The 6,000-nt window shown below is 37.5% G+C and overlaps 1 protein-coding gene across 4 annotated transcripts in view; it reads right to left on the reverse strand.

Annotated features, from left to right (window-relative positions):
- NINL (ninein like) overlaps nucleotides 1–3,676 on the reverse strand; it is a 42,863-nt gene extending 39,187 nt beyond the window's left edge. For 2 of the 4 annotated variants that reach the window (XM_058165034.1, XM_058165035.1), the window contains exon 1: nucleotides 3,319–3,455. The gene's annotated coding sequence lies outside the window, so the exon portion shown is untranslated. Of the gene's footprint in view, nucleotides 1–3,318; nucleotides 3,484–3,584 lie in introns of those variants that run through there. The other 2 variants (XM_058165033.1, XM_058165036.1) reach the window with 2 other exon arrangements.
- Nucleotides 3,677–6,000: the final 2,324 nt, after the last annotated feature.

Consider the following 6,000-nt stretch of genomic DNA (forward strand, 5'->3'; position numbering starts at 1 on the left):
AAATAAATAAATAAATAAATAAATAAATAAATAAATAAATAAATTTGGACTGCCTGGTTCAGTCCAAATTCACAGCACTGTATAAATTGTGTTGTAACAAAAGAAATCATAAACAGATCAATTCTTTTTTTAAAAAAACTGAGGAGTCTTCTATTACACAGCTTTTTAGGATTGAAGTATCAGTTTCTTTTAATTTGTAATATAACTATTTCTTTCCAGAAATATAACCAAGAAAAACTTCAGCGAGAAAATGGAAAACTCATCAGTCCATAGCTCCCAAAATTCACAAAGCTCATTCAAGCAGATTTTCATTCGATAGAGAAAAAAGGTTGACTCAAAATTATTCTTGGCCATACAGCAGCTGTACTAATGCTAGAAGGCATATTAAGAATGCCTGAGTAAGCATTTCTACCACAGAGATGCTTATCACACACTTCTTTCAATGTTTTAGGGCCAAACCACAGGCTATCATTTATCTCTTATTCCATTTGGGGCCCAGTTTCCAGCTGCTGGCTGGGGTTTTTTTTCTCCTGAAGATAAGAAAAGCAAAGTTAAGAGTCAAAAGAACTAAGGCGCATTCAGTAAGGCACATTCTAAAACAAGCATGTCCAAACCATGGCCCACATGTAACATTATTACATGATTTTTAGCAAAAACAATTAAATAACTATACATACTTACATACATACGTACGTACGTACCTACCTACATACGTACATACATATACAATATATAAACAATATTATATATTTTATATTTGGCCCAAGACAATTCGTCTTCACTCAATTCAGCCCAGGCAAGCCAAAAAATTGGACACCATGTTCTAAAAGGTATGCAAGTGTTTCCATAGTTTTGAAGTTCAGATTCTTAGGTATAAATTCAGATACAATTAAAATAGTCTCTTTCTAGTTGAGCTTGATTTCTGATGACTTATACAAATGAACCTTTGAGTAGAAACACACAAGGTAGCTCAAATGCACAGAATTTTACAAATTGCTCTTAAACTCGCCTTCCAGGTGATGGTACAAGAGCAGTAGTGGTTTTCACTTACCTTCGCTACCGGTTCAGAACTGTGAACGTGCGTGCGGCACTTCTATGCATGCGCACAATCTTCTGTGCACGTGCAGAGCATGTGTAATGATGTCCGAGTGGGTGGGCGGAGGCTCCCGCTGCTGCCGCTACCAGTTTACCCCAGTTCGGGTGAACCGGTAGAAACCCACCACTGGACAAGAAGTAGTTCTTGACCAACAACTGTTCACTTAGTGACCATTCAAAGTTATGATAGACCTCCCTCAGGATACTGATGACCCCAATTTGAAGTTCTGATGTCCCCCGTAGTCATATGATCACATTTTGGGTGCTCAGCAACCAGTCCATATTTACATCTGGACTATTTACATCTGTTTGCAGTATCCAGCAGTCACATAACTAGAATTTATGATTTTTTAAAATGGGAAATTAGCATTTACTTCTGGTTTCTGGCAAAAAACGTCTATTTCAAACTATGTTCACTTAAGAACTGACACATTAATTTAACAACACAGCAGTGAAGGTCATAAAATCAAGTGTAGTCAAATGATGATCCACTTACAACCAACACAATTTACAACTGTAATTCCAGACTCAATTACGGTCATATGCCAAAGAGTACTTGTATATACTACTTCTTAAAAAAGAGATCTGAAGCATCCACACTTGGTTTCTGTTGTGATAAAGCTGAGGAAAGTGGTCCATTAATCTGATCAATTGAAAACATAATAAACTCTTAACAGAACATTAAATGTTAATGTTCACTACACATGAAAATAATGTATTGAAGTATATAATATTCCAAAACTGCAATATTAAAGAAGAGACAGACAGAAAATAATCAACTGATAAAATTATACAAAAGAAGAAAAACCTAACCTAAATTAAATAGCAACATGGAACTAAAAGAGAAATAGGACAAGGCAAATTTTATAAGAGTTCACAAAACCGCTTGGATATGGCCAAGGAACAGGCATGTGCACATACATTCACACACCATTAACACACCATGTCTAACAGTGATGTCTCCACAAAAAGTTAACATTTAATCATATTCTCCAGTTAAACATGAGAGACAAATGGATTTAGGCTTTGCTTTTCAACACAATTCTGTCTTGTCCTTCAAAGTCAGAATTAAAATAGTTCTACTAGCTTATGGGCTGAAACAAGATTTTTGCTTTCTTTTCCCAGAATATTTCAACATACTTCTAAAATGTAAGATCAGAAAAATAATACATTTCCTGCCAATTTTTTTTCTATTTTTGGAAATCCTAACTTCTCCCATCAGACCAGTTGTCTGGAAATTTTGCTATAACCTAGGGAAGTTAGTAAAATACCTTTCAGTTAAAATGCATCTCAAAGCTCATAGAAGAAAAGTACATCTTTATTCATAATATGTTGAAAACTGTATAGGACACTGAGCACTTATCTAACAATAGTTCTTTGCAAAACTAATGTTTTACTCTTTGGGAATTAAGTTATGGAGGGTTTTTGGGCAGTTATCTAAGTGTGTTTGTACAACTTTAAATTGATTTAAATCTCAAGTTCAGCACAAACGTTTTGTGGGTAATAGCTTCTCACTCCTATAATCATTACTATGGACAGAGGCGGTTATTTTACTTGTATCTGATGGCGGAGGTACCAATTACTCATGATTTCTTTTTATTTGATTTCTCCAAACAAAAGAAACTCTAAGACAAGCATTTCATATCCTGAAAGATAGCTGCCTATACGTATTCTCTTATCTGAAGACTTTCGGGGAAACCAAAAATGTCAGGAGTCTTCATAAAGTAAATGTCTGTGCTGAATGGTTTTTTTATGCAGCATAAACGGCTGCACAAACCATTAACTATCTGATAAAGGGATAAGCATAAGATAAAGGGAAGCAGCCCCCGGTATATTAAAGGAGGATAATTCAAACAGACTGGGTTAGAATTCATGTCAAAGCATGCTAAAAGCAAGTAACTGAAAAGAAAAAGAAAACAACTTCCATATCTTGTCCGGAAAGTCCAGTTTTAATGCAATGGATAAACCTCAAGTTTTTATCGAGGATTGTAAAATAAAAAGTTTGAAGACGTGAAACCGTAAGTAAAACAAAAGCGGCGTTTTCCTATCTAGATGAAAGCCGGCGCCACAGACTAACACACCCAACCCAATTGCCCCGCAAGGGGGGAATTAAAACCTTTCCTCTGAGGCCAATATTTTTCCACACTTCATTTCACTTTCCCGTCTCGAATTAAGGAGGGATGTTCGGATCCACAAAGTCCGGCACCGCGCAAGAGCACCTACTTTCTCCGGGGTCCTTTACTAGCCAAGCAGCATCCCCACCGCGCAGGGACCTCTGAAGAAAAGCTCCCAGCCTCTTTGTCTCCTGGGAGTCTGAATACCAGCGTGCGCTCGGTTTCTCTCCTCAGGCGCTCCTCCCCTAGCGGCGGTGAGGAAGCGGCCACGGGCTCGCAGGCGTTTCGGCCTCGCTGACAGCTTCCTAGCCTCCCTCTAACGCCTAGCCCTGCCTAGCCAGATGCAGCTTTCTCGCCCTCCTCTTAAGCGGGTACCTCTTGGCAACTGCTGCACGTTACCAGGAGGAGACGAACTGGGCTCCAAACGGGTGTTTAAGCGTCTGCTGCTTCGGATGGCGAGAATTGAGAGCAGCCGGGCTAGGAAAATTCCCCCGGATGCCTTCGGCTGCAGAAACGAGGCTGCTCCCTGTAACATACACGCAGTTAATATTTTCGTGTGGCAGGGAAAAAATCCGAAATATCGTTTACACAGAAGGAAAATATTCCGTATTCTATATGACTTGTTCCATATTGCATTTGTGCGATTGTTGCCTTGACAGTTTCTTTCGATCTGACATTTTGATCCCAAAACCCCCAAAATTTTAACCTACTATTGACCTCACCCCATTCCTAAGAGGTCTGTAAGGGGTGTGCATAAGAGCACCAGCATGCCTAAGTCCCTGTCCTAATGTTCCCTTTATTTGTATTTATTTTATGTATTCAATTCACGCTTATATATATTATTTAATATGTACTTGACAAATAGAAATAAATTTAAACAATAAATAAATGGAAAAAAATAGTCAGTTTTTACTCAGCTAGTACTTCAGCGTCTTGGACTCCAGCTACCATGGTTATTGGGGATAATAGGAGCAGTTGTAAATAGCCCAACCATTTGGAGGGCACCGAGATGGGAAAGGAGGCACTAACTTGTTAATGTAAAATGAAAATACTTATAACTTAAAGCCAACTGGAATAATAGGTCTTTATCTTCTTTGTAACCTCCTATACACGTGAAAAGTGTTATGATGACCCTTCTCACCTTCCTCTTCGCAAGGCCAATACATGGAGTTCCTAAATTCCATTGCAGATTTTATGTTCATCCTCACTGCCCTTTTCTGAACTTGTTCCAATTTTTGGGAAAGCTTCTTAAGGTAGTGCCAGAACTGAATGCATTACATGAGAGGGCTCTGATCAATGCAGAATATAGTGGAACTTTATTTCCCTTCATTTACCCTCTATCTGCCTCTGTTGATACAGTTTAAAATTAGATTGCTTTGTTTTGCAGCCACATGACATAGCTAATTTAAATTAATATTTGTATTTATATGTCAACTACTGTTCCAAGATCTTTTTCACTAGTATTTCCTGCTTCAGAGGAGATTGAACTAACTAGAAGATTGCCAAGGTCCCTTCCAACTCTGTTATTCTGTTAGTATCAATCCAAAGCCAGAGATCTCCAGTGCATTTGATTTCTCTCTCTAGGATATACCTTTATTTTCAGCCTATTTATCTAACCTATAAAAATCTTTTCCCTTTCTTCTGCAGCATTACCTATTCATAGGTTTTGACATCATCTGCAAATGATAACTCTTTCTTCCATAAACGTATATTTAATAAAAATCTGGTAGTACAAGGCCAAAAACTATCCATATGACATTTCATCTAATATTTTATTCCAATTTTATTTTTTTCCTGTCCTCATTATTTTTACAAATAACGAACATATCTAACACAACTTCCTCCTCCTATTTTCTCCACAACAATCATCCTATGAGATGGGTTGAGCTGAGAATGACTGATCCAAGGTATTCCAACAGATTTTTATGGTCTTAACCACTAAACCAAACTGGCTCTTGATGAGAATTTGTTGAGAACATGGCACAAGCTGAGGTGAAATGATGGAAGTTGAAGTCCAATACATCTCAAACATGTTGGGCTAGGCCAGAACAAACACACCTGATAGTATATAAAGGACAGTATAATCAAACAGTGAGCTCTGCCCCTTTTTTATTTCATAACACTTTTCTAAAAGGGATGGAACTTTCATTTCATAGACCCAATGCTACTTTTGTCATAACCCCCCAACATTTACATGGACAGCATGTTAAATGATAAATTGTGATCTAAGACTGGACTTGCACATAGATTATGGTAAGAAGTTGTTGTCTAGTTTATGGTTCAGTTGCTATCAATGATCAGTTTCTGATTCTGTGTATGATCCAAATTGAGAAACCAAGATACTGAGTAACTTTGTGCCAGTCACTTTCTCTCTCTGAACCCAACTCACCTCATAAAGTTATTATTATGGGGAAAATAGAGGAAAATTTATTTATTTATTTTTATTTTATTTATTTTATTAAATTTTTATACCGCCCTTCTCCCGAAGGACTCAGGGCGGTGTACAGCCAGAATAAAATACAAAATATATACAATTAAAACGAATTTAAAATATAAAATTTCTAAATGGCTCAGAATTAAAATGAATTTAAAATTTAAAATACTACTAAAACCCAATTTAAAATCAATCCTTTTATGCCAGTCCCGCTTGGATGAATAAATATGTTTTTAGCTTACGACGGAAGATCCGAAGATCAGGCACTTGATGTAGACCAGGGGGGAGTTCATTCCAGAGCGTCGATGCTCCCACAGAGAAGGCCCTACTCCTGGGGGCCGCCAGCCGACATTGTTT

The sequence above is a fragment of the Ahaetulla prasina genome, chromosome 1, assembly GCF_028640845.1.
Source record: "Ahaetulla prasina isolate Xishuangbanna chromosome 1, ASM2864084v1, whole genome shotgun sequence".
NCBI lineage: Eukaryota > Metazoa > Chordata > Lepidosauria > Squamata > Colubridae > Ahaetulla > Ahaetulla prasina.